Here is a 26,966-nt window from a genome sequence, read left to right on the forward strand (position 1 = left end):
CACTAAGTCATGGTCATACCATATATCAAGTCTAAGATAGATTACAAGCAAAACACAATTTACTAGAATTTAAATCAAATTAAATCCATTTAATCTCTAGATTTGAAAACTCATCTAAATCAACCCAAATTAATATATATCAAAGATCAACTCATGGCCATGTCATTTACCAAGTCTAAAATGAGTTATATGCAAGATATGATAAATCACTAATTTATCAAATTAACAAAAGACATGCATACAACTTATATAAGCATCAATAGCATGCAAGAAACAACCCTATAACATCCCCTACCGCACTAGAGAAGTGTCTCTCTAGAATCCAAGGCAAAATCAACACAAAATGGCAAACCCTTCTAGGGTTATGAAGAGGAAGATAAGGGGAATAACATGTATTCCCAAGTTCAAGCTTGGAAATCAATGGAAGGCCCTCAAAAATCAAGGTCAAAGCTTAAGGCTTTAGACTTCATCCATGGAGGCTAGGGTTTTCTTTACAAGAGAGGGAGGAAATGGAAAATGATCAAGTTGAATTGTGAGTAGAGGGGATAGAGATCCTCCACTCACTATGTGCTCTTACACTACCTCTCACATACACACTAATGCAAGATCGAATTGTGAGCCTACACTTGTCACTCATCCAAGGCTCCATCCTAAGCTTAATCTCAAGCCTACACTTGTCAACCATCCAAGCCAACAAGTGCACCAATCCAAGGCCAACAAGTGGGTGAATCTCCACCCTCCATGTGTCATCATCCAAAGCCTCAAAGTGTCTCCACACAAATGTCAACAAGTGGACTAATAAGAGTGTGACACCTGTCACACTTTCCAAAAATTACAAAAAGGTCCCTAAGACGAAAAATAATTACTTTACAGTAATTACACAAAAACCCCAAAAGTTAAGAAAACTACAAAAAAGTCATGCATCTATACCCTTTACAAGAAAAGTAAGCACTTAGCATGCTTTTCTACAAAAGTGAAAATACACATAGTATGGAATTTAAATATTGTGGATGCATGAAAAACCGGAATCAAATCCGAACACGAAAAGTGAGGTTATGCTAACAAAGTGAATAGTGTCACAAAAGTGAAAATGTTAAAATGACTCGGTCCTCAAAAGAAGTAGTCAATCCAAGGAAAAGAGTCCCGAAAACCATCCCCCAGCACTCAAGATGACACTAAGTGAAGAGAAACTGAACTTAGAAAGGAAAATATCAACGGAAAAAAATATCCGTGAAAATCAGAGAAAAGGAAAGGAAGGAAAATGACCGGGTCATTACACTCCGCGGATATCTCTAGATAGATCTCGAAATATGGTCATGACATTTGTGCGGAAGGCAGCAAAATTAGCTCTATGGACTGTGAGATCAGCTCGGATGGTGACAACAGCATCCTCAAGCGTCTGCAGACGTACTCCAAAGCCAGGGGTGAAATCTGGAGCCTTAGGCATAGATGAATCAGAAGAAAGCTCCTGAGTCTGCTCCTGCTCATGAATGGGCGACCTGGCTGGAGAGTACTGCTCTGTGTCATCTGCAAGGCACTCCAAGTCAATATCTATATGATCTGCAGCTGGATTGACTGGTGCGTCGTCCGCTGAGGGACCTGCTGCTGGTGCCTCTGCTGGTGCCTCTGCCTCTGCCTGGGCCTATGCCTATCCCTCATCCTCCTCTAACTCCGCTGCAACTACTACTGCGTGGTTTTGCAGTCTGGTAATAATGGATTGGTAGCTCTTATCCCAGTCCTTCTTCAGGAAGTGGCAAGAACCTCTCTCAAAGTGCTCCCGAGGATGGATGGGGTAGCGCTGATCTATCAAAATCTGGGTGATGAAGTGGCTGAACGGAAGAGACTTAGCCCATCCGAGCGTCTCCTTGCTGATGTACTCGTCATATAGCTTCCTCATCACGTTCCAGATGAGCGTGGGAATGGACACCCAGTGCCTGGTGTAGAATGAGTAGAGGGCTGTCAAATAATCGCCCCTCCTCTGAATCTTGTGCCCGGCCATATATATGTTGCGATAGAGAACGGAATCGGTGAACCATAGGTCATCTAGAAGGAATGTCCGAGTGGTGAAGGTCTCGCCACTGGCATGGTGACCTATGAGAAAAACTGCTATGTTGGCATAGGAAGGCCTGTATAGCCTTGGATATGTGTCTTAAAGCTCTGGAGGACATCTGTGTCGACAGCGGCAAGAGCGGGCTAAAGAGTCCACTGTGATGGTGATCGGATGGCCATCGACAGAAGTGACCAACTCGGCTGTGGTACGCGGGGATGGTCGGAGGTTCTGGTAGAACAACCGTACCAGCCGCAGGTAGACCAGCTATGTGACTGGAGAATGAATAGTGGCCAAGCCCCTATGAATGATATCATGGTAGGTAGATCAGGTCAACACCGATCTAGAGAAGAAGGCCGTGTCGAACACTGACTCATGGTTAATCATCATATGCGCATATCGAGGCATGGGCCTATCACGCTCCAGATGAGCTGGCTGAGCTAGTATAAGTGAATGCTCAGCTCCAGTATGCGGTGGAGATGGTGATGGAGTGAATGCAGGATGAGCCGCAGAGGTAGATGGTATATGGTCATCCTCAGCCTCATGAGATGGTGACTGAGGTGGGGTAGCCTATGCTGGCTCCTCCTGTGCATAAGAGGGCTCTGCTGGCTCCTCTGTCCGTGGCCTAATATGTCGGGTGGGCCCGTGTTTCCTATTGGCAGCGGTCTTCCTCTTAACCATAGCCTGTAAAAAAAAAAAAAAAAAAAAAAAACTTGCAATGGGAGTTAGTGCCAGAATAAGAAATTTTAAGCACAATATATAAACATGTATGTCAAGTAAACTAAACTAAACAAATATGAGCAAGTGGTAGGATATGAAACATGCTAAACAATATGAGTACGAAATGCATCCAATGTGGAATATAACAGGCATTAGGCATATATGAGATAGCATGAACATAAGATATGATGAATGAAGTGTGTGTGTGAGATCTGTGAAGTTTAATCGATCATAAAAAGAAGTGAGATCGATCACAAAAGTTAGATCGATCGAAAATAAGTGAGATCGATCTCACAACTTCGATCGATTGGAGACATGAGTTCGATCGATCTCCCGAAATCGATTTGAGACACAAGTTCGATAGATCGAACTGTGCGACGATGAAAACTCAAAGGTCACAGATTTGTGACTTTGGAAGCATGGGGCCCACACGAACGTGTTCGTGGGCCCTTCAACACAACAAATCATCCAATCCCATCACCCAATCATGGCCCATACTCCCAAATCGAATAAAATCATCAAAAATATATACACGTATATATACATATATACACAAATGCTTCAAGCTTCAACAATGGAGGATTTTGTCATGTATATAGCATGTATTCAACATATAAAGCATGTATGCACAAGAGTGAAGCTTAAATCATGAGGGACATTCTCAGATCTTACCTCAAATGATGAGAGAAGTGGAGATGTGGTAGAGTGAAGATGAATCCGAGAAGAGAGAGAGAGATTGATGCTTAGATGCACGCCGGAAAGTTCACCGGAGGTGGGAGAGGTGATGTGATACGGTGGCGATGAGGGGGGTTAGGGTTTACAGAGAGGGTGAGATCGATCTAAGGTATCAATCTAGGAATTCTATTTTTAAAAACATTCCCGACAGAGTTTGATCGATCGAACTTCAACTAAGATCGATCGAACTTTGATGAACTTACTTCAAAGTATTTTTGGATTTTTGAAATTTTTAAAAATTGCAAAATTAAAATTAAAAATTGGAAAATAAAGTAAAATAAAATAAAAATGAAAATATTTTTGGATTTTTGAAATTTTGAAAAGTCAAAACAAAGTCAAAATAATGAAATGAAGAACTGAGATCGATCGAAACAAGAGTTCGATCGATCAGACAGAGAGCAAAAATATACAGGATTTTAGCTCAGAAAATTGGCTAAGTGTTGGAACTTGAAGATCGATCGAACTTGAAAGTTAGATCGATCGAAGATCTCCTGATCGATCTTGGAATGTTTTGATCGATGAGACAGAGAGGTGAAATATGCAAGTTGATGCAGGCTCAAAATTTTCTAAGTGTTGAATTATGAGATCGATCGAACTTGGAAGTTGGATCGATCGAAGGTCTCTTGATCGATCTAAGAGTTAGTTTGAACGATGAGACAGAGAGGTGATTTGGATGCAGGTTTCTGCAGGTTGAAAAATTTTCTAAGTGTTGGATGTAGAATGGAGTTCGATCGATCGAACTCAGGTTTGAGATCGATCGAACTATGCAGAATGCTCAATAATGACATGAAAGCTCATGCAATCCTCACCAAAGTTCCTTTCAATGCATATGAACCAAAAATAAGTATCTAGACTTCGCAAGAAATGAAATGAAAGATAAAAATGAGGGAGGAATAGGGTTTTGACACCCTACGAAATGTCTTTGCTAGTCTTTAACGTCTCTAGCAAGACATTGGGCTATTTTAGCCTAGATCAAAGATCTTATAATGCATCCCCTCCTTGTTGGGGTGATAGATGCTTTGAACTTCACCCAACAAATGGTTCTTTGAAGAACTTGTTGGATTAAGCTCAAAAGAAACTTTTGGTCCTTTGTCTATACAATCATAACCTTTGGGCTTCCATGCCCTTTCAAAATAAGAATTTGAAACAAGACTTTTAGAATGCAAGGTTGAAGATGATCATTTGGAAGTTTTGGTCTTACATAAAAGCTCATGTGCTTAACATTGTAGATCATGGCATTCATCTACAACATTAACTTCTCCTTCATATTTGTCAAATGAATTGGGTGTGGGATTAAAGATATTCAACTTCACCTTCATATGGCCAAATGAGATCTTCATTATCGCTGTCCTACAATCGATGTTGGCATTAGCGGTTGCCAAGAAATGACGGCCAAGGATAACGGGAATTTGGCTCTTAGGAATGGGAACCGGTTCCGTGTCGATGACAACAAAATCAACCGGGAAGAAGAATTTGTCAATCTTTATCAAAACATCCTCAATTATACCCCTAGGCTTCTTAATGGATCGGTCGGCAAGTTGCAAAACTACCGATGTCAGTTTCAATTCACCTAGGCCCAATTTGAAATAAACCGAGTATGGAAGAAGGTTAACACTTGCTCTTAAGCAAGAAGTGCCCGATTAATGATATGATCACCAATAATGAATGATGTAGTGGGCGAACTGGGGTCCTTAAACTTTGGAAGAGTGTTATGTTGCAAAATTGAGCTTACTTGCTCGGTCAAAACCACTTTTCTTGGTGCTTGGCTCTTGTTCTTCCGCTTTTGGGTGCACAAGCCTTTCAAGAATTTGGCATAAGCCGGAATTTGCTTGATTGCATCCAATAGTGGAAGATTAACTTTCACTTGCCTAAACATTTCCATGATTTCATTGGTTTTTGCCTTTTGCTTGTCTTTTGAAATGGATCCTTTTAAGGCATCCGGAAATGGAACTTTTGGTTCAAACACTTTTCAAAATTTTCTTTTGAACTCTCTTCAGCACAAGAAGTTTTCAAATCATTTTTCAAACCTTTTCAACATTATTTTTCAAAACTTCTTTTTCAAACACATCTTTTAAAACTTTCTCATTTACAAGGTCATGTATATGCAATGAAGGAGGAATGGGATGTGAAACGGGACGGGTGATAACTTGAGGTTGCACTAGTTCACTCTCTTCATTGGACATTCCAACTTGATTGTCCTCCGCAAGGTAGTCACCGCATTAACATGTTCAATGGTGTGGCCTTCTGATGAGGAATGGGTTTCCACAACACATTGTTGCTTAGGTGGGGCATTAATAGGCATCTTTCCCTTCTCTCGTGCATTGAGAGTGCTTGCTATTTGCCCTACTTGGGTTTCTAACTTCGCAATAGATTGAAAGTGAGAATGAAACAATTGAGTGTTAGCCTCTAAAGTGCCCAAAGCATTCAAAAATTTTTCTTCAAAGGCGAGACTTCTAGTATTTCCTTGGGAATAAGATTGGTTGGGAAAATGAGAATTAGCAAATTGATTCCCTTGTGATTGATAAGGTCTATAACCTTGGGATCCTTGGTTTTGAAGTGGAGGTGGAATGTACTTCCCTTGAAAACCGCGTTGGGAAGGGTTTGAGCCATCTCCTTGGTTTTTCCAAGAGAAATTCGGATGATTCCTCCAACTTGGATTATAGTGAGTACCATAAGAATTGTTCCCTTGGTTCACAAAAGCTGCATTGACTTGTTCATTAGGTTCATTTTGCACTTGTCCGTGAGGACAATGAGAAGTAGAATGAAGAACACTAGAACAAGTCATACATGTTTCATTTGATGCACAATGAGAATGGTTAGGGAAGGAAGATACTTGGTTCACCAAGTTTTGGTTAATCAAAAATTGATCAAACCTTTAAGATAAAGACTTCATTTCGGCGGCTATTTCATTTGAATGGTCGACTTGATGTAAGCCAACACTCTTCCTACCTTATGAATTTCTACCATTCTTGGATAATAGTGTTCTATGCAAAGAATTTTCACTAATACTCTCATAAAGACGCCAGACGTCATCCTCATGCCTATCAATGTATGAGCCACCCATGGAAGCATCAACCATACCCTTATAGTTGTCCGATAAGCTCTCAAAGAAATATTGAACTAATTGCCATTTGGGCATGTCATGATGTGGACACTTCCTAAGCAATTCATTGAAGCGCTCTTATGCCTTATGAAATGTTTCTCCATTCCTATGTGAAAATTCTCGAATTGAGGTTCTCATGGCATTGGTCTCAGAAACCGGATAGTACTTCTTCAAGAATTCTTGTTGCATTTCTGCCCAAGAAGTGATTAAAAAAGGCCTAAGATTGTTAAACCAATACTTTGTCTTGTCTTTTAAGGTGAATGGAAAAAGTTTGAGTCTTAAAACCTCTTCCAGCATGTCCGTATATTTTACGGTGGAACATACTTCAAGAAACTCATCCAAATGCTTGTAAGGTTCTTCACTTGGAAGTCCATGATAGTTAGGGAGCATTTGAATGGTTTGTGGCTTAATTTCATAATGATGTGCTCTAAATGGAGGCAATTGGATGCATGTAGGTGCATTATACTCGTTAGGCACATAATGGTCTCTTAAAGCAAGAGGTGGATTAGCTACTTGAGGTGTAACATGAACACCTTAGTTTTGAATTCCTTGATTGATGATGGGAGGTTGTGGAGCATCTATTGGCCTTGGCATTTCATATGGAACTTGGCCTTGTTGTTGTGGTGGTTGGTGAATGAATGGCCTAGACATGCCTAATGGTACTTGTATGTTCTCATTGTGCACATTGGGATGAAGGATACCTTGTTGGTCTATATGACCAAGGTCCTCAACATGATCATTATTATGGTCATCCATTGATAGATTGGCTCTACTTGAACTTCCTCTTCCCCTAAGATTTCTAACGATAGATTCAAGATGCAAATCAAGAGGGACAAGAGTTGGTCTCAATGAACGACATCCATGCATGCACAATGCACAACACAACAAGCACAAAGAATGACAAACACTATGCCTTCACAACAATGCAATTAGACTTCTTCCACAAACACTTAATTCATACTCCCATGCTTTAACAACAATGATGGAAGAACAATTAAAAATAAGCCTCCACGCGGGCCGACGATTTAACTAAGGGATTGAATAAAGAAAGTCTCACAAAGGTCCTTTAGCACTTCAACTCCAAATTTAAAGCTTAGCTTATCAAATTTTTAGAATTTTTAGCTTTTTTATCTTTCTTTGCTTGCTTGAATGCTTGATGGCTCCTTTGATTGCTTCCTCTCCAACAATGCATCTAGTTAAGTAAGAACAACACAATAAGTAACCAAAAAGAAAAATAAAATAAAGTAAAGACATGATCAAAAGAGTACTAATCCTAATAAATTCCACAAATCCGACATTGCCAAATCTAATCAATCAATCCTCGGCAATGGCGCCAAAAACTGGCCGTGGCGTTGTGTCACCGCACCACAATCAAGCTTGAGAGTGTGTGGATTCTAAGGCGAGGGCCAAGAGATTTACATTTATAAAAGCCACTACTACCTTTCACTAAAAATATAGCTAGGGCGAGTAGGGATTGTGAGGATCGAGCAAGGTCGTGGAATCGCTATTAGGGCTAGTAGGTCGAGTGATCAAATAATTGGTTGGTTGGTTGATTAGAGAATAACTAAATTAAGCTAAGTGATAACAAAGAATGCAATTAAGAGTAAGTAAGAGAGAGAGAGATCTTGGGGTTTAGAGATCACCACCAAGCAATGCATTTCTATACCATTAACAAGTGATTAATGAAGGCAAATGGTGTGTTGCAATATTGGTGTGTGTGTGTTTGGTTGATTCAACAAGCAAGGATGACTAGTTAAGCATGTATTGTCTAAACATCATGTGAAAGGCACAATATATCTAAGCAATGAAGCATATATTGTTTAAACAACATGTGAAAGGCACAATATATCTAAGCAATGAAGCATATATTGTCTAAACAGCATGTGAAAGGCACAATAGATCAAAACAATTCATTAATCCTTTCATTAAGCTCACAATCCAAATACAACACATGGATAGAGATATATGCTACTTCCATTCAAAAGCTTGGATCATCAAACAATAAGCATAGATTGTCATCCCATTCAACACTACACTACAACTACACTACATCTACACTACTAGCATGAAAATAAACTAGGGGAAAGGCATAATCCATCAAGGAATAAGTATGAACCATCAAAATAATTACAAGAGCATTCCTTTAAGCACTATGTTTTGACAATCTCCAAATCTATAGCATCAATACACATAGACATGCATAAATAACACAAAATCTAGAGACAAGCACATACACATCTATTCTAGCATACATAGACATATGGATATAATGAAATGATCAATTAGAAGCATTAAACCACATAAATCATTGAATAAACAAGACCTATATATATATCAAGGTGTCAAAACATTAATTACAATACTAATCCCTCAATAATACACAAAATTAAGATAAAGAAAGCATGCTTGGGGCTAACTCTAGCCCCAGGAGGATGTCTGGCCACTCATGGTGATGTTGCTCCAACCCTCAAGGGCTAACTCCATGGTTGAAATCTACTCCTTGTTAATGAAGAACTCCAATGGTGACTCTAGCCTCCTCCTCCTCTAAACTTCCCCTCCAAGAGATTAAACCCTAAAATTGTGTTAGCTCTCTTTGTAAAAAGCAATCCTTATCCTTATCTAGGTAGGTCAAAATGACACCCAAAATGAGTTAGAGTTGTGCACACAATATTCTCTAATGATTGGATAAAGGACAACTTTCAATGAGATGGAAATTTAACTTTTTCGCCCTAGAGGAAGTTCAATCGATCGAACCTTGAACTTGGATCGATCGAACTGGCTGAGATCCATCGAACTTAGGCTGGATCGATCCAACTGGCTGAGCTTTTTGGGAAAAGACAAATCCGAGATATTTTGGGGAGATATTTTTGGGAAAAGGACAAAAGTGGTTAGTGGGTGGTACAGCTGTAGATAGGATCAATCATTTGAATAAGGACAAAAGTGTTCGATCGATCGAAGGGTGGTGTTGGATCGATCGAACTTTTGGACTTTATGCTTTTGGGCCAAGGCTTGGATCTATCTTAAAGTACTGAGATCGATCATTGTTCAATCGATCAAACCTTGAACTTAGATCGATCGAACTTTGTTGCTTGTCACCTTTGGCTTCATTTGCTTCCTTCTTTCTCCACTTTGCTTTTTTCTTTTTTTAATCCCAAAATTGCTTCAATTAAGCTCTTATTTGGCTGAGTTAGCTTATTTTCGGGATAAGTGCCTGAAAATGGAAATAGTATAAAATCAATCTAAAACGGTAAAGTAAGATAGATAAAGGTATTAGAATGCCTAAGCTTAAGGGGTTTAAATACGCACTTTTCAGCGCTCATCAAAAATTTATGTGATTAATATAGCTTGTATGCTTATATAGGATATCAAGGAATGATTGAAAGTTTTCAGCATGATTGTTCAAATGAAAAAGGTTCATTGCATGATTTAAATATTTTATTTTAGAGTCTTTCATCTCTAAGTGACTTCACAATGCACATTGAGTACACCGAAAATTGCATTCCCTTCCTTGTGGTTTTACTTAATTGACTCCCTGAATTGGTAGGTCGGAAGAACGAAATAATCCTTGGCATATATATATATATATAAATTGAATAAAACAACATTCTTTCAACATGTCAACTGATTAAAAAGAAAGACAAGGAAAGAATGTAAGATGTATGATTAGTTTGAGTTCATAGCTTAGCCATTCCGAGTCATTACGCCCTTAGGAATGTCTTTACACTTAGCGCCCTAAAACTATCTGGTTTGGGAGTCGTTGGCTCAACACTTGTTACATGAGATGGTTAGAGAGGTTAAGGAACTTAGACATTGCACATGGTCATACATAAAATAAAAAAAATAAAAAACACAAACACAAAATGTGTTCAAATAAATGCATACCTTGGATTATGATTTCAAAAGATATATTGAGGATGGGAAAACGTTGAATAAGCCATAAAAGGGTTAAAAGTGCATTTTAAAAGAAAATGAAATTTCGGTTCACTTCTAAGGATCTTGAAATGAAATTCTATTATAAATGAGATGTTGAAGATCATGTATGTGGACTAGTCTATTGATGCATGAGGGTAGGGAATTGAATATTGTTTTGAGATGTCATTGTATGCATACTTGTTGTAGTCTTCTCGATAGAGGTTTTTATTTTTTATTTTTTATTTTTTTTTTTCTCCCCAAAGTCAAATGTTTCAATATACACAAGAATGAGCCTTGTTGCTTAGTGTTTGTGGGTATCATTTTTGGTAAACCCTCATAAGACTTCACTCGTCCTCTAGGGATATCTAGGGGTTTAAAAGGCTTGTTGCATATGCTAAATGCAATCGTCACTTCCACGAAAGTGGAGAAATCTGTGTTTCAATTTTGTTTTGCTAAGGACTAGCAAAATATAAGTTTGGGGGTCTGATTAGTGTCAAATATTGAATATTTAAGCACCCTTAATTGCATTAGTTAAGCCCATTATTTGATCTGTTTATATAGATTAACTAAATTTTTAGGTTTTTGTGTTTTTGCAGGTCTTATTGCTAAAAAGGAATAAGAATAAGGTTTTAAAGGGTTTTGAAGCACAAGTCATATCGGGCCTACATTTCAAGTGATCATCAAAGAGAATTGACATGAAGAGGCGATGGATGCAACTGGACCTAAAGAGAGAATTATGTGCTAGAGTAGCATGCCTAGCGTTCGACGCCACCTTCCAGTAGCTCCCATCCGGACGAACGCTTTGGTGCCCGGACGCCAAACCATCAGGATCCTACATCTGGACGCAAGTTTTCACATCTGGACGCGAGACAACGGGCCCCCATTTTATTTAAGTCCAATTTTGTTCTATCTTGAGTGGGGATTCAAATTTTAAACAAGGATTTTGTATTTTAAACTCACGTAAGGATAAAAGAGGGGGAAAGACTGAAGGAGAGGAGTTTTAGTTTTGGTTTTGAAAAAGATACAGAAAGAGAGAGGATTTTTAGGGTTCTGGGAGCCTAAGCTTGCAACAATGGTGAGAGAGGGGATGCTTTTCTCTTTTTCAATCCTGGAGGTTACTGCCATATACATGAGAGGCTAACTCCCTTCCTAGGGATTTGATGTAACCCTTGCCAAGTAATTATATCTTGATTGTATCTAAATTTGGGGAACTTTACATATTTGTGACAAGTTGTATAATCTAGAGATTACACTTTGATGTATTTGTGCTTTATTCTATATATAATCTTATTGAGACTATCATCTTGTCTTAGAAATTGTTTCTTCATGATTATACTACTTACATTCTTAGAGTGACAATAAGGATGAGATTATGCAATGGTTATATTAGCATGTAATTGAGTATTTATATAGATTATACCTAAGGAATATGGACCATCCTACACCTTTAGATTAATTTAGTTAGGTAGATGGTCCATACCAACTGAAGATAATCTATGATATTTAACTGATTTCATGTGCTACAACATATCATTGAAGGACCTTGATAGGCCATGCCTAGGGAAGATGGTTCATCCTACAACCTAGTTTATGTGGATAAGCCATGCCAACCAAAGATAGGTTATGCTTTGTCCTGAAATGTATGATTTTCTTGAAGATATTGTAGTTGTCTTGTATTTCTACATATCATGGTTACATGTATACGTTGTTCCCCAAGTTAATTGCAATTAGGCATGTTTACAAGGCTTATGGTGAAGTCATTTCCCTAGCCCTTATCTTTATTATCTCATTTACTTATAATCAAGATTCTGTTTTAGTAATTTTAGTTAATTTCAGTTTATGTATGCGACAAACAAAACAATCCAAAAACTTTCTTTCACAAATTAAACCGTAAATTAATCTTATAATCTTGATTGCCATAAGCTAACATTCCTTGTGGTTCGACAAACCCCTTACTATAGCAGTAATTTGCAATGATGAATATGCTATTGTTATAAGTGGTACACATTTGTGCGCATCATAGATCATAAATTCCTTAAAAGAATTTTCACATATATATCAAGAAGATTATGATCAAAAACTAAAAACCCTAACCAAACCCTAACAATTAATGCAATGGTAACAAAATTTTCTTTTAAGCACAAGCCACGATCACTGAATTTTATAGGACTCAGTTTGATGGTGAAGTCCTTATAGAATCTAGTTCCATAGACTCAACAGGCACAAATTTTATCAAATCAGTCTTTTTGATCTACACAGTCTTTACTTTTACTTCTTGAAATTTTCTCTCATTCTTAGGTAAATTTATAGCTTTAGAAAACTTAAGTGGCACAAAATTCTTTTTCTTTTTAGTAAACACCTTTTTCTTAGTTTGAATATTCTAAGAACGAATTTTCGAAGACCTTTTCTTTTTCCTTTAAAAGCATGAGTGATACTTATATCCATTCTTACCACAGAAAGTGCAATGCAACGATTTAGGCATATTAGCAGGTTTAACAAAAATTATTTTACCTTGACCACTAGATAAACCTCTAACAAATCCTAACCCAGCTTTATCATTTACATCATTTTCCATGTTGATTATCTTATTCAAACTATTTTGACTCATATTGAATCCTTTCAGTTTATCTTGTTCAGATTTCAATTCAATTTCAAGATAATCATTTTTTAAACCAAGGCATTCCTTCAATGAGTTAGCAATACTTACCTTATCCTCAAGAATGACGATCTTCTTCTTAAGCTCAGTGATGATAGAATTGTTTTCAAAAGCTTCCCTCTTGCCTTCATCAATATGTTTCCTTAGATCTTCATTCTCTCATTTTGCTTAAATAAGCTCATTTGCTAGCTTATTGATTGCCTGTTTGACTTCTATGGTTTATTTAACCATCTTCTTCAATCTTTTATCATCCTTTTCAGCCTCTTACACCTGTTCATCATGAACTTCATTGTTTTCATTATCTGAAATATTAGAGTCAGATAAAGTAATGACATGAGGACCTCTTTCAAGAAAATCAATATAAGAAAAATCATTAGTATCATCATAAGGAGAATTATTATCACTTAAAGCAGAATTTTTAGGCATTGAAACTTTCATTGTTTTTTCTTTATTCCTATCCTTTTGTTCTTTTCTAAGATTAGGACAAACATTGGATGCGTGACATTTGCCACCACGATTCCAGCAAGTGAATTTAGTTTCTTTTGATTCTTCTACTTTTTTTTCATTAAACCTAAATTTCGGCGTCTTGTCAAAATTTTGAGGATTGGCCATGTTGCCATTCCTTGTCCTTTGTTGCCTTTGCAAGATCTAAGTGAATTGCCTTGATAGAAAAGTAAAATCATCATCAGAGTTATCATCCACAAAATTCTCAACCTGTGTAGATTTTAAAGCAAGATTTTTCTCCTTCTGATTTACATCGAAGTTCTTCATCTCAAAGGTTTTCAATGAACCTACAACCTCGTCAACTTTACAGGAAGTTAAATCTCAATGTTCAATGATGGTTTCAACCCCAATCTGAAATCTTTTAGGTAACAACCTTAAGCTTTTCTCACAGATTTTCTTATCACTAACCCTTTTTCCTAAATGACGTAGTTCAGAAATTTTTTCAAGAAGACTAGAATAAAAATTAGAAAAAGATTCATCTTCTTTCATTACGATGTTCCTAAAGTTATGAGAAAACATCTGAATTTTGGATAACTTCACTTTTGAAGTCCCTTCATGAGTAATCTACAAAATATCCCAAGCTTCTTTAGCAGTTTTATAATTAGAAATTCTAGCATATTCAGATGGAACAACATAATTAATAAATACATATAAAGCTTTTCCATTAGCATCATTACACTCAGTTTCAATAATAATAAAAGCAAAAGTATCTTTTATCTCTTTGACTTCTTTACCATCCACAGTTTTATCTACTGTAGGTGGTGTATAGCCAGATTCAACTATTGCCTAAGTTTTACCACCTGAATTTTGCAAATAGCCTCTCATCTTTGATTTCCAAAAATTATAATTATCTTCTTCAAACAAAAGACCACGTTGATTAGAACCACCTTCTTTTAAGACATGATTAAAAATCAATTTTTGAAATCAAAACAAAACTTTCCAATAAGAATCAACTCAATGTGTAGAGATTGACTCTGATACCAATTTCTGAGTCGTACGCAGCAGAATATTTAGAAAGTTTTGATTATTTTAAAAATAGATCTTATGTTTTTCTAACTTTTTTTATTTTAGCAATTAATAAATTAATATCATGCAAGAAAAAATAAAGCAAAGTAAAGTTAGAAATGACACTAGAATTTTAGCGAAGAAACCCCAGTTGATAAAATACGTCAACTGTTTGTGTGGGAAAATCTCGTGTACTTTGCAGTTCAAAGTAAATAGATCCACTATGCTTGAAACAAAGTACGCTGAACTTTGACTCTGGCTCATACCCTATCATTCTACCAAACACCAATAGCTGACAATCCTCTGGCTTTGCGACTCCTCGTCCAACAGTAACTTGACCTCAGGCTTATGCTTAATCTTCGTAGAAGAGTAGCAGGTAGATCAGACGACACTCCTCGAATGCTCCAACCCTTTCAAAGTGTAATCGTTTTTACTTCTGTTCTTCAGCTTTCAGATTTGATGTAAAAGTAGATCTACTATTTTCTGATTGATGTGGATGCAACTGTATGATCACGATCAGGATTTGAACACCATAACTCTAAACTCTCTATGTGTTTATGTGTATGTGTTCTAGAAAGACAAACAGAAAACTCTTTAAGAATTTTTGAGACAAAAATCTTCATAAGGCTTTTAAGAATAATAAACTGATAATGCAAAAGCCGTAAATAAACCTATGTGTATGACAAGGTTTATATAGAGTTTAGAATATCCTAGTCCCTCTGAAAATATAGAAAAAATCGTACACAGGACTTGGTGCAATTTTAGAACAACTTGGAAACAAATCAGGATAAGGAAACTATCAGTTGGAATCTGATCAGGACACCTTGAACCGGTTCAGAGGGGCTAAACCAGTTCAAGTATGGCAGAAACTTATTGTGAGGCCAACTGAAGACGTTGAACTGGTTTAGAGGGGCTGAACTGGTTTAAGTATGCCAAACTTAAATTTCTTGGTTCACTAAGGCTGAAAACACTCTATAGTAAGATTTTAAAATAAATACCAAGTGTAGAATATGTCCTAACCTTTTAAAATTCCTTCCTAATGTGTTGTTCTTACATTTCTTGAATAATCTCGGTTATGGTAACTTAGAACAACCTTTCCATTCCGTAGTCGCCGTCGATCCCAATAACTTGCATTACAAATAACTTGAATTACAACTCAACTTGGACTTATTTTGTTTACGACAACTGCCAAATACAAAATAATATCTCACACATGACATGTGTTGATATGGATGGTTGTGATAGCCTATGCACCTGACACATTGAATATCTTCTCCTTATCGAGGATGTTAGCTTTCCCTTATATATATATATGTGTGTGTGTGTGTGTGTGTGTGTGTGTGTGTGTGTGTACTATGGATTAGAAAACAAAAGCAAAATCAAAGTGAAATTATTTTCTATTATCTTGTTTTCAAAATATTGAAAATATGACTATAATACCCCTAATTTTAAAAGGATAGTCTCGATATTTAATTTATTATTTTATTATATTTTTAATTGATTAAATGATTTATTTGATTACGTGGCTATTTGTTTATGTGTTTTTAATTGAATTATTTGTTTAAATTAATTTATATGCTTAAATGTTATTTTAATTAATTATTTGTATGATTTGATTTGTTTAAATGCTAAGTGATGATGTGTATTTATTTATTTTATTTTATTTTATTTTAAAAGGAGTTGGATATGGATAGTAGTAATGGACCAACCATTTGAGTCCCAATGACTACTTGGAGAGGAGGTTTAATGGGTATAAATATTTACCCATGAATAGTTGTATTTATATATTTTTGATAATATGATAGTTTTAATAATTACTATCGTTATTATTATTTTTATGGAAAGTTAGAATTATATGTATTGTTATTATTATTTTTATGGGAAGTTAGAATTATATGTATTATTATTATTTTTATGGAAAGTTAGAATTATATGTATTGTTATTATTATTTTTATGGAAAGTTAGAATTATATGTATTATAATTAATTATATTATATACATATGTGTAACAGATTTGGTATATTTATATTTATATTTTCTATTTTTCTTTTCTTATATTTTAATTAAGGTAAGTTGGATTGGGAATAGGATTTTATATTTTATATTTTCTTTTTCCTTTATTTTAATTAAGGAAAGTTGGATTGGAAATAAGATTATATATTTTATAAGTTGGAATAGGAATAGGATTTTATAGTTATCTATATATATGGGTATTGGAGGTTTGTAAAAATTTTAGAAAACTCTATTCACGTAAAAAAATATTATAGAGTTTTAGAGAGAGAAAGAAGAAGGTTTTGGAAAAGAAGAGGGCTAAAATAAGGAAGGAGACTTAGATTTTCAATCTAAAAATCATAAGGCAAGTTCCTTTCTAACTTTTCTCCTTTGATTCGTGTTCTATACTTGTCTAAATTAATTCTAGGATTTTTAAATTTAATTAATAAACCTAATTACATGTAAAAATCAGATTTATAAAGTATGATTATATGTTAATGGGTTTGTGTAATTTTTGTATGATTTAATGAATTGATGCATGAATTGTGTTCTATAATGTTGAAATCAATGTTTATATATTGTATTGTCATTGTTGGGATATTATGGGATCTTGAATTGAAGCTTTGAGTCTATTATTACATGTTTTAAATTGTTTAATTAGATTCATGAAGGATCTAAATGAATGATTTAAAGTGTATATGCTAGGTATGGAATTTAATTAATTTAAAAGATTAAATTAATGGTTGGATTAATTTATTTTGATCAATTGTTTAGATTTAAATGAATTTAATCAGAGTATGTAGGTGTATAATTTAATTGAGATGCATGTTAATTTCTTATAATATTAATTAAATGCATGCTACTTAGAATTGTTATTTTTGCTCAATTAAATACAAAAGATGTATATATGATTTATATCATGTTTATTTTGGATTATTAGATATAAATATTATTTACATCATCCTTGGAATGGAAACCTTTATTTGGTTATGTTATTGAATTTAAATGAATTTACATGTTCATGGAGAAATTAATTGCTTAAATTAATTTAGCAATTGTAAGGATGTGTATATGATCTTAATCGTGTGTTGATAGTATAACATAATCATGTATTTAACTGATTTTAATTATGCTTAATTTTGGAATATTTGATGAATAATTACTTGTATTGCATCAATTATGGATTTTATGGATTAATGCATCATCTCAAGGGATGAGGGCATAATAGGGATGGATTAACGGAATAGTTAAGTCCTACCTATATATACTTATAAAGGAATGGATTAACCCTATAATTAAGTCCTACTTATTTGTGTCAGGTCAACGGAACAGTTGGATGACACACCATTGAAATTCATGGATGGATAGTTTACTTTTATGGTTGGATAGGACGAATTATATATATATAATTATATGCCATGATATAGGCTTAATCCTTAGGATCAGTGGTTAGGGTGCGTATATTGCCAGGGATATGTAGCTAGATATAGTGGATTGTGTGCCCTGGTAGGTCTAGGTACTCATGCCCACTATATGTGAGTCTTGCATGTTGCCTACCATTCAGGTTGAGGCAACCCTATAGTCTAGTAAGGTTCTTTAGTATGTATATATATATACGGACTATATTAGTTATTGTTGAGTTAACTAGGATGTATACATGTATCAGGTTTCTGTTTGGGATGTTGTAGATTAGAACTTGTTTGTAGGCCTGACCCACCTTTATTTTTCAGGTGTTCGTCAGTTTCAGACATAGACATTGTTCGTGTTGAGCTGAGACAGTCTATTCACTCTTCTGACTCTACGTAGGATTTCTTCTTTATGTTTCAGTATTTGGATTCTATTTTATTTCAGTTTTAGTTGGGTTTTGGATAAGGGGTCCACATGATGGATTCCCGAGTTATAATCTATAAGGTTACTGGTATCAGAAGATTTGGATATGTTTATAGAATTAACTTATTGGATTTATTAATGGAGGATTTTATTATTTAGTTTCTTTCAACTTATTTATTTATTCTTAATTTATTTTGTATTCTGTGTTCGATTATATACTTTAATTATTTGGTATCCCTCGGATCTGTGCTCGGACTTGATCACCTGTGGCTTTAGAATCGAGGTGTATCACAGTTGGTATCAGAGCACACAGTTGGTATCAGAGCACTCCAGGTTTAAGTTTGTCTAGGGATCTATCGTTATTTGACTTCCGCGTAGCGTATTCTTTTGTGTAGAGCTTACGTTTAGGATTCATTGTATTACTTTCTGGTCCGCTTAAATCGTATTGGCGTCTATCTTTCTATGTTAACACAATGGTTAGCATTGGAAGAAGATGGGAGAGGCAATAAAATAAGGTGGAGCATAAGCATCAGAATCGTTTGCGACGTCGATAAGCTGCAGAGAGGCAGCAAACTCCTTTGTTCCAAGAGGACAAAGATGATTAGTTCAGCGCTCGCTTCGATGAGAAGTACTTTCCATATGCGATCTGGATAGCTATGAAGAGGGAGTTCTTTAACCTACAACAGGGGGACATGAAAGTAACAGAGTATGAGTAGCAATTTACGCACCTATCACTTTTTGCTCCAGAAGAGGTGAATACTGAGGAGAAGAAATGTACTAGTTTTATTAATGGACTGATGTGGTCTATTAAGTGATCTATTACAGGTAGTCTAGCCTACACTACTTATGCTCAGGTGGTGGAAACAGCTTTGCAGCTTTATCAGCTGAATGTGAATTTTAGACAGACTAGGGGTGAGAAGCATGGTGATAAAAACTCTACTAATCAGCCAGCTGAGAAAGGAAATGACAATAGGCATTGATATAATGATAAGGGCAGATTCCAGGGATAGCAGTCTTGGAAGAAACACAAAAGGATGTTTCAAATGCTCAGAGGAATGGGGCACCTATTCAGAGGCAGCAGAATGGGCGACCACAGGCAGGATAGGGTCAGCCATAGGCTAATCAACAGAGGTGACAGTTTGGAACTTTCAAGGGAATTTTACTATATTTGTGAAAAGTCTGGACATACTTCTTGGTAGTGTCCTAAAGGTGGATAGGGACAACATGTGCAACAGGGACAGAAGGCACCATTACCTTTACCCGCTCCATAGATTCTGCGTATTTAGGGACAGACATTCCTGGCTTTACCGGTACTGCCGCAACCCAAGGATAGGCACCGCAATAGTTGCATTATGGCAGGGTGTATAACCCTGTACCACGGGATATTCAGGCGCCTCAGGTTGTTGAGGGTATGTTTCCTATACATGATAGATCAGGTCGTGTTTTATTTGATACGGTGGTATACATTCATTCGTGTCTAGTTCATTTGTTACATTACCTAGGATGACGACGTAGAAATGCGATAGACCTCATGGTATTTCTACACCAATAGGTGTTACCGCTATTGGTTGACTTAGATGTCTAGCCAATTTATTGGTCTTAGACATGCATTCTTATGAGGTGATACTCGGGATGGATTGGTTATCTCACTACCATGCCCAAGTAAATTGTTATGATAGGTCTATTATATTCGCTATACCTAGTCAGGATACATACGTCGTCGCTATGCCATATTCTAACAGAGTTTCTAGCATGTATTTGTTTTACATTGAGGAGGAGGTTACAGTATCACTGGATAGTATACCAATTGTATAAGAATTTTTGGATGTATTTCAAGAGATTCTAGGGTTGCCACCTAATCGAGAGATAGACTTTATGATTGACTTAGCTCCAGGCACTACGCCTATTGCTAGAGCACCATATAGGATGGCACCAGTGGAGATGCGAAAGTTGAGGGATCAAATTCAGCAGTTACTTAGTCAAGGTTTTATTCGTAGGAGTACTTCACCCTGGGGAGCGCCAGTATTGTTTGTGAAAAAGGATGATCACTCTGCCTGTGTATAGATTACAAGGAGTTGAATAAGGTTACTATTTGTAACAAGTATCCTTTACCGAGGATTGATGATCTTTTCGATCAGTTGAAAGGAGCTACTTATTTCTCTAAGATTGATTTACGTTCTGAATATCATCAACTTCGAGTTAGGGAGAAAGATGTTCCTAGGACAGCGTTTCTCACTAGATATGAATCTTACGAGTTCTATGTCATGCCTTTCGGATTGACTAACGCACCAACAATCTTCATGGACTTGATGAATAAAGTCTTCAGGGCTTATTTAGATCAGTTTGTCATCATATTTATTGATGATATTTTGATTTATTCTAAGTCAGAGGACGATCATGCTAGACATCTTCGCACAGTGTTGCAGACGCTTTATGAACACCAATTGTATGCCAAGTTCGAGAAATGTGAATTTTGGCAACGAGAAATGAAGTTTCTAGGTCACGCAGTGTCAGAAAAGGGGATAGCGGTGGATCCAGACAAGGTCTCAGCAATGGTAGAATGGGGACAGCCTACTACACCTTTGGAGATTCGGAGTTTTCTGGGATTGCCAGGATACTATCGTAGGTTCATTCAGGGGTTCTTAAAGATAGCAGGACCACTCACTCATCTGACTAAGAAGGGTGTACCATTCGTGTGGAATAAACACTATCCAAAAGCTTTTTATAAGCTAAAGAACAAGTTGACTTCTGCACTTATTATGTCACTCCACAGAGCGGGAAAGAGTATCTTGTCTATACATGTAATGACCCGAATTTTCACGGATATTTTTTTTCCGTTGTCTTTCCTTTCTGAGTTCAGTTCCTCTTTGCTTAGTGTCATCTTGAGTGCTCTGGAGTGATTTCCGAGACTCTTTTCTGTGGATTGACAACTTTCTTTGAGGACCAAGTCGTTTCAACATTTTTCGTTTTTCGACACTATTAACTTTTTGTCCTTTTCCCTATTTCGTCCTTTTCCAATATTTTGTCTTTTCCCCGTTTGACACTTTGTTAGCGTAACCACACTTCTTGTGTTTGGAGTTGATTTTTGACTTCATGTATCTCCATCTTGAGTGGTTTCCACGAAATACGAATTTTTACTTTTGCAAGAAAGTTCTCTGATTGCTCCCGGTGTCCATAGGGGTATGGATGCAAAGTTCTTTGAAATTATTTTCTTTTCTTGGGGTGTTTTTCGTAAATATCTTTTAAAGATATTTCATTTCAGGGGTTTTTAAGAAAATATTTTTGGAAGATATTTTCATTCTGGACCATTGGTGCAGTTTTCACTTTTTCGAGGGGCCATTGTGCAATTAATGAAAGTTATTGCTAAATGCCTTATTTTGAGCTTGGATCCTCATACGGGATTCATTTTCACTTTTCGTCGAGTCATGTACTCTTAGAAATTCCTTCTGGTCATTGTTTTCCAATTTCAGGGTTTCTGGCCCAGTTAGCGCCAAACTTGTTTGGGGCATAACTTTCTGCTCAGGACTTGATTTTTGACGCCGTTTCTTCCATTGTTTATATTTTTTGATTTTGAATCTTTTTCATTCCCAGAGTTTTGTCATTTGAGCATGTTTGCTCAAATTTCACTTTTTCGGACTCGGCGGGGACCGTTCGGGGCACTTTTTGAGATTTCTATAAAAGGGGGGTGAGATATTTTATTTTTTCATCTTCCCCACTTTCTTGCACGACTTGAAGCTTCCATGGCAGCCCAAGGGAGGCTGCCACCTTCTCTCTCCTCTTTTGAGCTTCATTCCTTCGTTAGAATATAGAAGGGCCTTTGCGTTTAGTCTTCGTGTTGACCATGCGCTTCTTTCACCCTTATTAGAACCCATTTCTGACCATTCTTTGAGTTTGGGTTTGAAGACAAGTTGTGATTTTGATGGGGCTTCCTTGGGGGTTATGTGCACAGTGTAGTCCCCGACAAAATCTAGAAGTTTCGTCGGATTTAGAGCGGTTTCCATTTGGTGTCTTTTAAGATTTTCATCTCAAATTGAGGTAGGGGATGTTCTAGGATTTTGTGTGTGTTGTATTGAGTGTTTAGCATGATTATAAAACTTAATTGCATGCCTTGTATCAATTCTAGAAAATTAGTATTAATTATTTCTTTGTATGAAATTTAATTCACAAGGATGTGTATAACTTAGAATGGAATTGTGGCATGCTAGAAAATCATGTTTTAATATGTTTGTTAATATATATTAAATTGGGATTAATTGAATAAGAATTGCACTTTTTATTTAATATTTATCTTTGGTAAAAGATTAAATTCCATGGACATACTTTTCATGAAATGAACTTGTAGTATGCTTTTAAATTAAGTCTTAGCGTGTTTGTTAACATACTTTAATTTGAGAGTATTTGGACAAGCATGAAAATCTAGAGATTTCAAATTAAATGATTAATTAAAATCTATTTAATGGTTCCCTTAGCCCAATTAAGTTTTTTACTTGATAATCATGATGACTAGGACTTGTGTACTAGTATATATTAAATTGGGACCATTTGAAATTTCTTTGAAATTTAGAAGTTTAATTATCATGATATAATTAAATTCTACCTTGTTGTGCCATTGGCCTAATTGAGATTTTAGTGAATGTATGTATATACTATGTTATATTGTATAATATGCATTGATTAGGGGCCATCTGATTGAGATTTGAAAGCTAGGGAATTTAATTAGTTTATTTGATTAAATTCTGTTTCTATTGCTTTAATGATTAAATCCTGAAATTGGCATTGATAGTATGTTTGAAGCATGATTTTAGACTTGTAATAGATTTATAAATTATGTTTTCAATATTGGATTATATTGTTATAGCGTGTAGCGAATCGCACACTGAAGATTCGACATGTGATGTTATTATAGCGCGTAACGAATCGCACTCTGAAGATTCGACATTCTCATCCTATAGTTGTTGTGGATTTAGAGCATGTGTTGTGTGGTTACAACCTACTTATGCATGAAGGTAGTTTCGTGTACTGTTTAATACGTAGATAAGTTGTTAACTTATTTATTTTGGAGTTGCTTGGGACATTGTTAAGCTGTGATAGCTACAGTTTGGCTCTAGTACGGGGATAAGAGTCCTCTAAGTCAAAAGTTCGCGCGTTGGGTAGGCTGCCTGGGGGTTAATAGCTCCAAATTAGCCCTATAAAGTTCGCGCGTTGGGTAGGTTGCCTGGGGGTTAGTAGCTCCAAATTTGCCTTGTCTCGGCGGAAATCCGAGCTGTGATGTCTAAGTCTTCCACTATTTGATTTCGCATTCAATTCTAAGTTGACAACCAATGTTTAAGTGTGACTTGTGGTTTTGGTAATTGGCGATTTGATGTTGTTAAGTACATCCATACTAAATTGATATATTTAGTTGATTTCACACTTTTAGATTGCTAGTTGATAACCTAGAGAATCTATGTCTTGATGTGTGGTATTAGATATTCTAATTATGCTAAATTGTTATATTTAGTTGATGTTGGATTTTAGACTTCAAGTTGACAACCTTGAGAACCACTATGTTGTTGCTTTGTGTAAGCATGCTCCTATGTTGTTGCTTTGTGTAAGCATGACCCTATGTTGTTAAAATTGCATGAATGGGGTGACTGATGCTAGAAATGATCTTAGGTAGCTAGGATGCTCCCTGAGTCTCACCATGACATAGACGTTAGGTGGAATGAACCACAATAATTAAATCATGCAACTTGTAAAACTTTAGGTCGATGCATGCTCATTTCCTACGAGTAGCTTTATGTTACTCACCCCTACGATACTGGGGCATATTTCAGGTACAGGATACAAGATTGGAGATTGCAATTGCTTGGGTGATTTGCTGAGTTGAGCTTCTTTAGAAGCATTCTTGTTCACATGCAAGTGTTAGCATGTTCATGATTTGTCTACGAAATGTAATTTTTCTAACTTGGAGGTTTAACATGTCAAATGTTGTAAATGTATTGTAATGAGGCCATAGACCATTGTAGCACATCTATTTTATCATATTACATACACTTGCATGCTCACTTTGGCAAAAAATACCTTCCTTGATGAAACAAAAACCTAAAGTTGCATATTTTTTAGTTTGACCCTATTCTGTTACAGGGGCATTTCGGGTATTTCATAATGAGTTTTTTTCATTTTTCCTCGTGCGTCACGTAGAAAAATTTATTTTGAGGGGCATTTCTTTTTTGTGTTTTTCCAAAAAACATCATTTTGTTCCTCAAAAATCCATATTTATCCAGAAAATCCTTGCTGCTAGGTTTTGCAAATTTTTAGTACAAATGTAGTTGGTACTATTCATCGACTTTTTTTGAAAATTGTCACGACTGATCCAAAACTTCCGGAGGTCTTGTGGGTGTATTTTAATATTGTTTTTTCAATTTAGGGAATTTAAAAACCTCCCGAAGCCCTATTTCCAAAACTTGGGCAGTAGCTCGGATTATTTTTTTTCCCTCTTGACCTGATTTTCTTGGGGGTATTCTTGGTATTCTACAATGCTTTTTTTTTTTGTTCCCGTTCACTTAGGGGGTAGAAAACTTGATTTTAGGGGGGGTTTCTTCTTTGAGTTTTTCCAAAAAAGTCCGTTTAGATGCCCGTTTTTACTCTCAGTTGCAGCAGTTGTGGGTTGTCCTCGTCGGGTCGCCACGACATCATTTTTGTTTTTGATCTTTCTCATTCGTCTAGACTCTGAATAATGAAATTCCTGAGTCCATTATGATTAATTTTTTATTGTCTTCCCAGTGGTGTGCTCAATAGCACTTGAATCCATTTTTTGCAAAATAACCATTTTGCCCCTAGGTTCTTTTTGTCCGTTTTTAAAACGACACTTTTGCATTTGTTTCCTTTGGGTTCCGTGACCTCATTGAGGGTCACATTGGTGTCTTAGAGACGCATTGTATCTCTAAAGACCGTTGTTTCACCTTTCGCTTCCGCATTTCGGATCCATTATCGGATCATCTTTTGGTCATCACTAACGCACCGGGTTTACAAAACTTGGGCCGTCACAAGTGGTATCAGAGCTCCTAGGTTTGAAAACCTTAGGACAACGGGTTTTGGGTGCATATCATGCTTTTGTTGCCATGCTCTATGTGTTTACGTGCTACATGTTGTACGCCGTAAATTTAGCGCTTACGTGCTACATGTTGTATGTCGTTCGTTTAGCATTGTTTTATTCCAATGGAAAGAGCATGACATGTGATGTATGCTAGATTAGAATTGTATATGCATAATTATGTTGCATATTTGGCATGACACGGGATTAGTCATTGAGGCACGAGTTGAGGTTGATGGTGATTGTAGTCATAGTTTCGTGGTAGTATAAGTTGTTATCGACCTAGTATTGGTTTTAAGGTAGGTGGATGATCACCTTTTGTTTAGGCTCTCGTGAGATGAGTTATTTGGCGTTACCATAGTGCTAGATTTGTTGGTTTGGGGCCATTATGAGGTTATGGACCTCTTAGGATCCTTGATTATTCAGGATAATTCCTTTGGAACTATCGTTTTTCGTGGGCGGATACGTTGTGGGCGGGTGCATGGCACTATCATGCTACCGTACTGGCATGCTACATGTGCAGTTCGGATGGAATCAGTGTCGATTTTGTTTTGATAAGCGTTATCCTTTTGATCGATGATAATGGTGTTTGTTTTGGGGATCAGTCGTGGTGATTGATTTAATTGTTGTTGGCATGGCTATAGTTGCCATTTTCTTTGGAGTTCTCCTTGAGTGATGACGTTTTTGGGATCAAGTCAATTGATTGATGTTTCGGGTAGAAAGAGCATTACATTGTTAGCGTCACTTGTAGTGTCACCTCTAGATTTGGAGTTAGATTGTTAGAGTCTTACCATTGTGGTAAGGGCTCACATTTATTTTGAGATAGGTTGATGTTGTATTGGTTTCTGGAGACAGTTTATGGCTAGGACTGGTCCTTTCTTTTGCTTAAACACTCTAGGACACGATGTCCATAGGGTTCATTGTTGCATCATTTTGTCTTTTGCAGTTTCGTTTACTACCATGTTAGTAGTATGATTTATGATGTTGTGATGCATGAGTAGATGGAGGTGTATCCACATTTGCCTTCTTATTGTGTGGCATTAGCATGCCTTCCTTGTATGCTTAGAGATGTCATACTGTTATTACGCTTTAATCACATGTTTTTGTGCTTACGTGGAGACGTGTTACATGTACCTTTGATTTTTATCTATGTGAGTAGATTTCTTTATGGTAGTTATATTCCTTGTCACATGCATGACTTCCAGGTTTGGGTTCCCTTTTGTTTCTCCTCAGTCGCACGTAGTGTGTATGTGGGTTTTCGTAAGAGTTTCGTTGTGAGATTCCTTGTAGAGGAGTTGTCACATTTGTTCCATCTTGAGCTATCCACTTCCCTAAGGTGGGAAGGATGCTCCATTTTTGTGTTTGTCATATCGACCCTTGTAGGAG

At 36.4% G+C, this 26,966-nt stretch overlaps 1 pseudogene; it reads left to right on the forward strand.

Moving 5' to 3' along the window:
• Positions 1 to 6,639: 6,639 nt before the first annotated feature.
• On the forward strand, positions 6,640 to 6,738 carry LOC132315302 (small nucleolar RNA R71; annotated as a pseudogene).
• The last annotated feature ends 20,228 nt before the right edge of the window (positions 6,739 to 26,966 follow it).

The sequence above is a fragment of the Cornus florida genome, unplaced genomic scaffold (genome assembly GCF_030987335.1).
Source record: "Cornus florida cultivar Cherokee Brave unplaced genomic scaffold, ASM3098733v1 CherokeeBrave_3.0.0_Hap2_Chr06, whole genome shotgun sequence".
NCBI classification, from domain to species: domain Eukaryota; kingdom Viridiplantae; phylum Streptophyta; class Magnoliopsida; order Cornales; family Cornaceae; genus Cornus; species Cornus florida.